This window comes from Schistocerca nitens, chromosome 8 (assembly GCF_023898315.1).
Source record: "Schistocerca nitens isolate TAMUIC-IGC-003100 chromosome 8, iqSchNite1.1, whole genome shotgun sequence".
Taxonomy (NCBI): Eukaryota; Metazoa; Arthropoda; class Insecta; order Orthoptera; family Acrididae; genus Schistocerca; species Schistocerca nitens.
Window position 1 is genome coordinate 153374261 of NC_064621.1, and position 12420 is coordinate 153386680.

At 44.2% G+C, this 12420-nt stretch overlaps 1 protein-coding gene across 1 annotated transcript in view; it reads left to right on the forward strand.

The window, feature by feature from the left end:
• The window catches only part of LOC126198677 (polyamine-transporting ATPase 13A3-like), a 452249-nt gene that overhangs the window by 269486 nt on the left and 170343 nt on the right, over nt 1-12420 (forward strand). The gene's annotated exons all lie outside the window — the stretch shown is intronic.

The window sequence follows — 12420 nt, forward strand, 5'->3', positions numbered from 1 at the left end:
TATATTCTGCTTCACTGTAAACAACAGGCTTCCAACGCTGGTGTAACTTTTCGTCTCCGCGATTGTAGAAATCACGTGGTTTTGCGGCGAAGAACTCGTTGAGCCATGATCCGAGAGCATTTTCAACCAGAAAGGAAGTTCCTTGAAGGTTGCTCGATAGAAAGCAGAAAAGATGAACGTCTGAGGCAGCAAGATCAGGTGAATAATGTGGGTCTGGAAGACTTCTCAAGGCAACTCCAGTACAGCGTCTTTTGTCAGTACAGCAGAATATGGGCGGGCGTTATCGTGTTGCAGCGTCTTCCTGGTCTTTGTTCTTGGACTGCGTCTACAAGACACCTCAGTTGTTGACAGTAAATGTCAGCGGTGATGGATACACCACGGGGAAGCAACTCGTAATACACGTCACCATCGCTTTTCCACCAGATGCATAACATTATCTTCCGTGGATACGCGCAAGTCTTTGTACGGGGAGCTGCTGCCTTTTTTGGGCTCAAATATTCCTTTCTTTCCCTTATTTTAGCTTGAAGACACCATTTCTCATCACCAGTAACGATACAGGACAGGAATGGTCGGAGTTATTTACGAGCCGACAGATGACGAGCAAGCAGAGATTCACATATGGTCACCCGCTGAGTTTTGTGATTTTGACTTAGAGCATGCGGTACGCACACAACCGCTTTCTCAACCGTCCCCACAGCATGTCGCTCAATGGTGGAGTGGTCACAGTTCATCAAATTTGCCAGTTCTCGATTACAATGACGGTGATCCATTCATCCGTTCAAACGAGCTTCATCAAACCCCGAAAGTCTTCCCGAACTTGGAGAGAGACTAATGTCGAAACGATTCTCTTTAAAACGAGAAAAACATTTCCCTGCCGTGCTCTTTCCAGTGGTATTATACCCATACACGGCGCTAATGTCTCTGGCTGCCCCCACTCTCGTCACCCATCTATTGAATTCAAACAGAAGAACATTTCGCAAATGTTCAGATTTATCCACTTGGCACTCCATTTTCTAGCGTCCACAGCTTCATTCACTATTCCAGTTGACAAAATAGGAACAGTGACCTGAAAATAAAAACTGACTATCGATAAATAAACCCATAGCAACAGGAACACCAACGTGCAAACTAAAAACGCTACGAACTTATGCTCCATTGTAATACATTTCTCGCCATTAAAATTTCTACACCACGAAGATGACGTACTATAGACGAGAAATTTAACCGACAGGAAGAAGATGCTATGATATGCAAAGATTAGCTTTTCAGAGCATTAACACAAGGTTGGCGCCGGTGGCAACACATACGGTGTGCTGACATGAGGAAAGTTTCCAACCGATTTCTCATACATAAACAGCAGTTGACCGGCGTTGCCTGGTGAAACGTTGTTGTGATGCCTCGTGTAAGGAGGAGAAATGCGTACCATCACGTTTCCGAATTTGATAAAGGTCGGATTCTAGCCTATCGCGATTGCGGTTTATCGTATCGCGACATTGCTGCTCGCGTTGGCTGTTAACAGAATATGGAATCGGTGGGTTCAGGAGGGTAATACGCAACGCCGTGCTGGATACCAACGGCCTCGTATCACTAGCAGTGGAGATGACTGGCATCTTATCCGCATGGCTGTAACGGATCGTGCAACCCCGTCTCGATCCCTGAGTCAACAGATGGAGACGTTTGCAAGACAACAACCATCTGCACCAACAGTTCGACGACGTTTTGCAGTAGCGTGGACTATCAGCTCGGAGACCATGGCTGCAGTTACCCTTGACGCTGCATCACAGACAAGAGCGCCTACGATGGTGTACTCAACGACGAACCTGGGTGCACGAATGGCAAAACGTAATTTTTTCGGATGAATCCAGGTTCTGTTTACAGCATCATGATGGTCGCATCCGTGTTTGGCGACATCGCAGTGAACGCACATTGGAAGCGTGTATTCGTCGTCGCCATACTGGCGTATCACCCGGCGTGATGGTATGGGGTGCCATTGGTTACACGTCTCGGTCACCTCTTGTTCGCATTGACGGCACTTTGAACAGTGGACGTTACATTTCAGATGTGTTGCGGCCCGTGGCGCTACCCTTCATTCGATCCCTGATAAACACTATATTTCAGCAGGATAATGCACGACCGCACGTTGCAGGTCCTGTAAGGGCCTTTCTGGATACAGAAAATATTCTACTGCTGTACTGGCCAGCAAATTCTCCAGATCTCTCACCAATTGAAAACGCCTGGTCAATGGTGGCCGAGCAACTGGCTCGTCACAATACGCCAGTCACTACTCCTGATGAACTGTGGTATCGTGTTGAAGCTTCATGGGCAGCTGTACCTGTACACACCATCCAAGCTCTGTTTGACCCAATGCCCAGGCGTACCAAGGCCGTTATAACGGCCAGAGGTGGTTGTTCTGGGTACTGATTTCTCAGGATCTATGCACCCAAATTGCGTGAAATGTAATCACATGTCGATTCTAGTATAATATATTTGTCCAATGAATACCCGTTTATCATCTGTATTTCTTCTTGGTGTAGCAATTTTAATGGCCAGTAGTGTATAAGGGGCAATGAAATGAAAATAATATGGATGGAAAAAAGTAGGTAAACTGTCTGTTATTTCAAAAGTAATCACCATAACTGTTAATACATTTATCCCACTGTACAACAAGACTGTCATTCTCTTCGTGGCAAAATATTTTCGGCTGGCTACGGAACTATGATCGTACCCACGCGTACAGATCTTCAACCGAAGCGTATCGGCGGCCGCGAATGCCTTTCTTCAGTGCCCAACAATTTGTAAATCTGCATGGATGACATTGGGACTGTATGGGGTATGTGTAAGGGCTTCCCAGGTAAACTACTACAATGTAGTCGAAACTAGCTTGGCAGCAGCTGCGTGGACATTACCCTACACCACAATAATGCCGTCCGTCAACTTTACTCGTCCTTTAGACTGATGCCTCGCTTCAATTTTTGCAAACTGTCCACATACAGTTCTGCATTAACCGTGGCGCCGTGTTCTAAAAATTCGCTAGGGCGTCAAAGAAAGTCTCCATGACTTTCCCGGAGATATTTGTGGTGGGGTGAATCCATGTGCTTCCATTGTTGACTATCACGCTTGCTCTTCGGCTCTAGTAATACAATCAAGAGCCAAAGAAACTGCTATATGTGCCTGATATCGTGTAGGGTCCCCGCGAGCAGGCAGAAGTGCCGCAGCACGACGTGGCATGTCCTTGACTAATGTCTAAAGTAGTGCTGGAGGGAAATGACACCATGAATACTGCAGGGCTGTCCACAAATCCATAAGAGTACGAGGGGGTGGAGATCTCTTCTGAACAGCACGCTGCAAGGAATCCCAGATATGCTCAATAATGCTCGTGTCTGGGGAGTTTGCTGGCCAGCAAAAGTAAACTCAGAAACGTGTTCCTGGAGCCACTCTGTAGCAATTCTGGACGTGTGGGGTGTCGCATTGTCCTGCTGGAATAGCCCAAGTCCGTCGGAATGCGCAGTGGACATGAGTGGACGCAGGTGATCAGACAGGATTCTTACGTAAGTGTTTGTTAGCGTCGTGTCTAGACGTATCAGGGTTCCCACATCACTCCAATTGCACACACCCCGCACCATTACAGGGTCTCCACCAGCTTGAACAGTCCCTTGCTGACATCAGGATCGATGGATTCATAAGGTTATCTCCATACCCGTACACGTCCCGTTGTAGAAGAATGTTTTCCCGGCCGCAGCGATGTCGGAGATTTGATGTTTTACCGGATTCCTGATATTCCTGATATTCACGGTACACTCGAAAATAGTCGAACGGGAAAATCCCCACTTCATTGCTACCTTGAAGATGCTGTGCCCCATCGCTCGTGCGCCGACTATAACACCACGTTCAAACTCACTTAAATCTTGATAACTTGGCATTGTAGCTGCAGTAACGGATCTAACAACTGCGCCAGACACTTGTCGACGTTGCCGTCCGCAGCGCCGCATTCTGCCTGTTTACGTATCTATGTATTTGAATATGCATGTCTGTAATAGCTTCTTTGGCGCTTCAGTGCATAATTATTAGTACCATGGCAACTAAGATAAACAAAAGAAGCCCTTAACATTTCACAAAACAAACGACATTTGAAAGGAAAAAATGCCTGTAGAACAAACTTGGAAATTTAAAAACAAAATGTTGAGACGAATCAAACATATAACAACAAAAAGTATCTGTAACTAATAAAGAAAAAAATTGATCTATGTATATAGGAAATTATAAAATTAATAAACGATAAAAATTAACTCTGACAAACATCGGCGCTAAAGTACAGAGGAGACATATACGAGCCATCTACGATAAACATTAACGATTAAAACAGGGTTAAGACAAATGGCTCAAATGGCTCTGAGCACTATGGGACTTAACTTCTGAGGTCATCAGTCCCCTAGAACTTAGAACTACTTACACTTAACTAACCCAAGGACATCACACACGTCCATGCCCGAGGCAGGATTCGAACCTGCGACCGTAGCGGTCGCGCGGTTCCAGACTGTAGCGCCTAGAACCGCTCGGCCACCCTGGCCGGCAGGTTTAAGACAGACACATGTTTTATCGTCATTATTTTTCAACTGTGCACTGGTGTGCGTGATAAGGGAATGGTACAAAATCCTAAAAACATAAGAAATGGAACCAAACAAGACCAATTAAACTTTTATTGCTTGGAATTCGCAGATGAGGGATTCACAATGACTTACCGTTACTACTTAATAAGATTCAAGAAGCCGTATATCCAATAACAAGTCTACAAAATAAAGCACAAAAATAGGACTCCAGATATCATTCGAAAACACTGAGGTAATGGCAGCAGATCCACTAGAAATCAACCACATAACAGTAAATATTGGAGAAGTAAAAGTAATGAAACACTTTAGATACCTAGGAGAATTTGTAAGATATAACTGGCACAAGAAACTGCATGGCAGGAAAGAACTAATAAAATGATAGAAGCTCAAAACGTGACGTGGTCTACATAGAATAAAAAATTTCCCTCAGTCAAAATTAAATTAAAACATTACAAGACAGTGGTTTAACAAGAGACGACATACGGAAGTGAAATTCTTTTCAAAGTCACCCAAAGAAACAGATTCGACGAAATTCTGAAAGGAGATCAGAACAGCTAGAACTTGCATTAATAAAAAATACCAGAAACATGGACAATGGCGAATAGTACCAAATGAAGTTGTGTACAGCGAACTGGAACCCTTTACCGATACTATACGGCAGAAAGGGATCTCTCTTTTTTTTTGGTCACTTTATGATGACACCAGAAAACAGATTACCAAGAAAAAATTTTTTGACAAACTTTGGATGGTTTTGGAATTACAACTCGCTGTAGCAATTCCCTGCTAGTGGAGTTCCCTTCGTGTTGTTTTGGTCCTGAAAGGATTCGCGACTGCGACATTCAGTTCTACAGTGACTTTTTCAGCTGTCGTCCTCTTACTTTTCGTTACAGTCCTCTTGAACGACCGTCTGTCATGATCAGTCAACACACATTTTCCTTTGCGGTATAACTTAGCTGACCATGTTTATGCGCTTTCTCTATATGTGGTATATACACACATCAAAAAAAGTATTGCACCACCCTGGTTCCCAGAACTCCTGAAGATAGATGTTGACTGTGGATATTGTGTCACAGACACAGTCCCTTTGACTGTTCAGAGATATCACTAAACCCGCCGTCCGCAGCTCGTGGTCGTGCGGTAGCGTTCTCGCTTCCCGCGCCCGGGTTCCCGGGTTCGATTCCCGGCGGGGTCAGGGATTTTCTCTGCCTCGTAATGACTGGGTGTTGTGTGATGTCCTTAGGTTAGTTAGGTTTAAGTAGTTCTAAGTTCTAGGGGACTGATGACCATAGCTGTTAAGTCCCATAGTGCTCAGAGGCATTTGAACTAAACCCGCCGAGAGATGTAAACAAGCATGCATGGGCAGCGCCTATAAGACGGATGGGGTACTGCAGCCGATCAGTTCCAGTCATTCCACCAGGAAAGAGGTACATAGCTCATGTTGTCCGTAGTTTAACCATGCCTAGACGGTCAATACCCCTGTTCGATCGCATCCGCATTGTTACTTTGTGCCAGGAAGGGCTCTCAACAATGGAAGTGTCCAGGCGCCTCGGAGTGAACCAAAGCGATGTTGTTCGGACATGGAGGAAATACAGAGAGACAGGAACTGTCGATGACATGCCTCGCTCAGGCCGCCCAAGGGCTACTACTGCAGTGGATAACCGCTACCAACGGATTATGGCTCGGAGGAATCCTGACAGCAACGCCACCATGTTGAATAATGCTTTTCGTGCAGCCACAGGACGTCGTGTTACGGCTAAAACTGTGCGCAATAGGTTGCATGATGCACAACTTTACTCCCGACGTCCATGGCGAGGTCCATCTTTGCAACCACGATACCATGCAGCGCGGTACAGATGGGCCCAACAACGTGCCGAATGGATCGCTCAGGATTGACGCCACGTGCTCTTCACCGATGAGTGTCGCATATGCCTTCAACTAGACAATCGTCGGAGACGTGTTTGGAGGCAACCCGGTCAGGCTGAACGCCTTAGACACACTGTCCAGCGAGTGCAGCAAGGTGGAGGTTCCCTGCTGTTTTGGGGTGGCATTATGTGGGGCTGACGTACGCCGCTGGTGGTCACGGAAGGCGCCGCAACGGCTGTACGATACGTGAATGCCATCCTCCGACCGATAGTGCAACCATATCGGCAGCATATTGGCGAAGTATTCGTCTTCATGGACGACAATTCGCGCCAAAATCGCACACATCTTGTGAATTACTTCCTTCAGGATAACGACATCGCTCGACAAGAGTGGCCCGCATGTTCTCCAGACATGAACGCTATGGAGCATGCCTGGGATAGATTGAAAAGGGCTGTTTATGGACGACGTGCTCCACCAACCACTCTGAGGAATCTACGCCGAATCGCCATTGAGGATTGGGACAATCTAGACCAACAGTGCCTTGATGAACTTGTGAGTAGTGTGCCACGACGAATGCAGGCATGCATCAATGCAAGAGGACGTGCTACTGGGCATTAGAGGTACCAGTGTATACAGCAATCTGGACCGCCACCTCTGAAGATCTCGCTGTATGGTGGTACAACATGCAATGTGTGGTTTTCATGAGCAATAAAAAGGGCAGAAATGATGTTTATGTTATTCTCTATTCCGATTTTCTGTACAGGTTCCGGAACTCTCTGAACCAAGGTGATGCAAAACTTTTTTTGATGTGTGCATCTTCGATGCGGCACCTCTAGAAATGCCAAAGACTTCTGTTATCTTGGTTATGGAAACACCCACCTAACGAGAACCAACAGTTTCCCGACGTTCGGATTCACTTAGCTCCGACATAATGCACTCACAACGTCACTGAACACTATCCTGTGTGTGACTGACACTTGCGACTCATTGAGGAAATTGCACACGTCCCTTTCGTTGTCAAATACGTCATCACACCCAACAGGCTTGGCTAGCATCAGCTTTTATGTTCAAGCGTGCATTTCTCGCTGTGTTTCCATAGCCGGCCGAAGTGGCCGTGCGGTTAAAGGCGCTGCAGTCTGGAACCGCAAGACCGCTACGGTTGCAGGTTCGAATCCTGCCTCGGACATGGATGTTTGTGATGTCCTTAGGTTAGTTAGGTTTAACTAGTTCTAAGTTCTAGGGGACTAATGACCTCATAAGTTGAGTCCCATAGTGCTCAGAGCCATTTGTGTTTCCATAAGTTTTGTTCGACCATTGCGTTAGGCTTGGACATATCGCATATTGCAGAAGACGCTCAAGTGTCCCGACACTTGTCATCTAAGTCTGTAGCGAGGACTGTCTAGTGACAGTTATTCAGTTTAACTAACCAAGTCTTTCTCAGCATCGTGCCCTGCATTTTTTTGGCCGGGAGGCCCCATGCGGGGAAGTTCGGCCGCCGTATTGCAAGTCCTTTTTAGCTGACGCCACTTCGGCGACTTGCGAGCCAATGATGATGAAAGATACACAAAGACCCAGTCATCACGAGGCAGAGAAAATCCCTGACCCCGCCGGGAATCGAACCCGCGACCCCGTGGGCAGGAAGCGAGAACGCTACCGTAAGACCACGAGCTGTGGACATCGCTGAATAATTATTTCACCGTCCCAGCACCGCCAGCATACTACGCGTGATCAATATTTAAGTGAGTGCTCATACCGTATTTACATGAACAGTAAAGCTTCTCGCGTCCGTCGGCCGTCGTAATTTAATTTATTATTTACTACACAAATTGGTTGGTAATGGTGATTGTTGCCGACTTACATAGTGGGCCTTAATCAAAATGATATTTCGTTCAATTTTGATTTACAGTTAAATGCGTTTGTGAAATAGTCTCTTTTTTAACATTATTAATCTCCAGTGGAAATTATTTGTTACGTTAATGACTGTAAGGCTCGCTGAATCTTAAAACATGAACATATAAGTTGAACAATGAAATAAACTTTTCATATTAATTTCCTTGGCTAGTCGGTTCACTTTAAAGCAAAAATCTTAAGTTATCAATTACAACTGCGGCCCACGCACGCGTGAGAGTATGTTTTCTTACCTCCGTTAACCATTGCATTGTAGTCGGAGTCTTGGCTCTGGCTCTCGGCTGTCGTACTGAAAATAAGAATGTTAAAGCTACGTACTTTCTGCAACTTCGGGCGGCTGTGGGGAAAAATGTAGCTTATATTAATACCGGGCGAGTTTTTCGCTTCTGTTAATTTTTGTAAGTTAATATCGCCACGTAAAAAAGGTTGCACTGTAAATTACTCGAATGCAGGTTAATTCAAGGAAGTCGGACATGAAATCGGGATCACTTCTTACAAATTAAAAGTGAACAATAATATTAAATCACTACATTATCTGCTTAATTAATACAAATATGCTTACATTTGTCAGCACTCGCAAGATGTCCGTTTACACGCAACCAAGACAAGAGGAGAAGTGAAGACGACTAAAAAATTAACAAAAGAGCATATCTTGTCGTCTCTTTCGATCATTTTGTTTCGAGTGTTCTGTATATTTCTTTGTCCTCAAGCCTTACACAGAGAAATTATTACAATTTTTAAAAATCTCTTCTTTATAAATACTGTTTTTAAGTCTTTTTTAGTATTTCACTGGGGACGGTATAAGCTCAAAATAACAACAGCGACAGTTTCACTTTCGTCAGAGATGTCATAAACAGCACACTCCAAAGAGCTTATTTAAATTTGTGTAGTTGATGATATATGTGTTAATTAGCGAAAACAAAATATATACAGTGGGGTTGGCGCCTATTGTGGAATATCTGCCTTTGCTCACCCGTTGCAGCCGGGAGAATGCATACTCTTGCCATCTAGCGGCAGAGAAGGTAACCAGGACGTCCTGCATTCAAAACGTCGCCGCTTTTCTCAACAACAGGAGACCACGTGTTGGGATCCCACACTTACTTCAAAATTTGTACACCTTTCGAGGGCCATTAAAACAACGCAGTGTGCAAGTAGCAACGTGTACTACTCTGGTAGTTTCGAGAAAATCGCAAGAGAAGATTTATGCGTGTATTATATGTGTATGAATTTGTGCGAAGATACCGGATGTAAGAGCACATGGTGGTCAAGTGTTAGCGTTCGAGTTCCCCGCCGTGAATGAGGCGACAGTTCGACTCCCGCTCAAAATTACTTAGTAATCTATTTTTTTTTCATCACTAGTCATATCATTTAATTGATATGACATTTGAGAGGTAATATAATTTAAAAAACACCTGTATTTGCATGAAGTTTTAGCGAATTTCATGTTATTCGACTACTTACTATTTTTGGTGACATTTCATTATTAGAACAAACATATTTATAACTATCGACAAGTAAGCGAAGAAACGCGTAGAGCTTTCCTGAAAATGTATGCCTGTCGGGATTTGTGAAATATAGCGGTGAAACGTTGCTAATGTACCAATCACGAATAGTGTAACTGCACTTTTTTTGAATATCACAGAATTTACATTGCACTACAAAAATAAATTAAATAATGTGACCGTCCGCAGCTCGTGGTCGTGCGGTAGCGTTCTCGCTTCCGAAGCCCGGGTTCCCGGTTTCGATTTCCGGCGGAGTCAGGGATTTTCTCTGCCTCGTGATGGCTGGGTGTTGTGTGATGTCCTTGGTTAGTTCGGTTTAAGTAGTTCTAAGCTCTATGGGACTGATGACCATAGATGTTAAGTCCCATAGTGCTCAGAGCCATTTAAATAATGTGACCAGTGATCGAAAAAAATAAAATTAAAAAATTAGTGTTTTCGAGATTCGAACTATTGCCTCGTCCACGAACCTTTTATAACGCGCTTACGGTTACATTTTTTTTTTTTTTAAGAATCTCGTTTTCTTCGTTATCGTTCGTTGCATTTGTTCGGGGCGGACACTCAATGACGTCTGTTCGAATTTATCGTTGATCCACTCACTCAGTTTTTTTATTACAGAAGGCAGGTACCTCTCCTTTTTTTAATCGTTGTGTTTGGTCGTTGCGGACGTCACAGGACATCCGTTCAAGTTCGTTTGTTGATCCTTCCACTCAGTTTTTTTATTACAGAGGCCAACCAGCTCTCTGACCGAACACGCTGAGCTACCGTGCCGCCTCACTTCGCCACAATGATTTCTTCGATGAGCATCTTCGCACGGTTACATCACTTACATAATAGACGCGTAAGACTTCTCTTGCGATTTTCTCGTGAGTGCCATACTAGTGCACCTTTCTACTTGCACATTATGTTGTTTTAATGGCTTAGTGAAGGTGTTCGAAATTTGAAGTAAATTCGTGAACCGAACATCGTGGTCTCGCCTTTTTAGTGGCAGCTGTTCACTGGACGAAGACATTTGTCTGACTGGCAAGACCTGGCGCTGTAGCACTATATAGTGTCGGCAGTCATTTCGTTTGTTACGTGGTATGTGACAGTGGAAGAGCTGACTGAGGAAATACGCTCTTAAGTGCATACGGCGGAACTTTATTGCGGAATAAAAGGCTGTTCTGAATGTGATTGAAAAGAATCGCCTTACTGCATTGTAAGGTGTCAGGCAAACCCAACACCTTCCATGAAAACCCTGACATGATAAGCAAATCCAGTAGTAAGTCACATAGCTCCGAATAAATCGTGACATTAAATTAACCAAAGTAATACGAGTAACGAGTGAGCAAATGGAATACCACAGACTAACACAAGAATGCCTAAATGCATGTCATACCTTCCCACCGGGGGACAGACGCAGTTCCGAGGGGAGAAACGAGAACAGAAGCCGAGAGCAGAACCGTGTTAAGCTGGAAGGCCCTACGATAAGGGACGGATGGACACCCACGTCGCCAGCTAACCGCTAGGACCATACCACCCGCAAGTTTTAGCGTGAGACTTTTTCGCGTCTCTGTTACGTTGCAAACTTCAAAAACATTGCCCCACCACGAAAAGTATAACGTTTCTCATTGGATAGACAGAATTTTTGTAGGCGGAGCTTAAGGTTAACATTGAGACCATGATTGGTCAGATGAAAACACAGTCAGATAGTTTTTTTAAACCAACTTCGGTAAATTGTAGTAAGGAGAAGTTAGGAACAGAGTTCCTTCCGAGACAGCGAGGTGGGCGGAGCTGTGCTGCCCGCCGCCCCCTGACGAACAATGACAAGGTAATGAACGCACGCGATGCCGCATAACAGCGCATAAAGCTTCACTCAGAACTGCAGAAGTCTCATCTGTTACACCCCCTTTTTGCGTAATACTAGTTTCGATCGTCAATTAAAGCTCATGGTGTTCACATTTGCCACTTGAAGTAAAAATCTGAAACGCGATGATTTTTCTGTTATATAGTTATTGAGAAGCCACATCAGCCACTGTAATTTACGACAAGTTAGATAAGTAATTAAAGATAATTGAGGGTCACTGTAGACCATTTTGATAGTTTTCTCTTTTGTAAAACTTAATTTAAACCTAGATTATAGATGTGATATGGCATAGGTCATCCTTCGATCCATTGTAGAACTTGGAAACCCATTCAGGGAATATTCGTTCACATTTTTGTTGAACGCAGTTAGTTTTTACCATCCTGTATTAAAACATTTCCTTTTATCAATAGTGCAATTTATAAACAATGTATTGTGAGTAGAATAAAATTTCCAATGGTAAACTTAACTGCTTTTTCGACGTCACTTTACCAGCTAACTAAAAATAGGAAAGCCTTGAACCCTTTCCACTAAATTTAGTTAGTATTAAGATTCTTTTACAGGGAGTGTAGTGGAGCTGACGCTGAAATCATTAAGTATTTGGTTATATCATCGCTAGTCTCACCGAACTCTTCTGAACTCTACATGTCATATGTGGTCTGGCGTCTCCTTACCGGCAACAGGTCCCAGGTTCAAACTA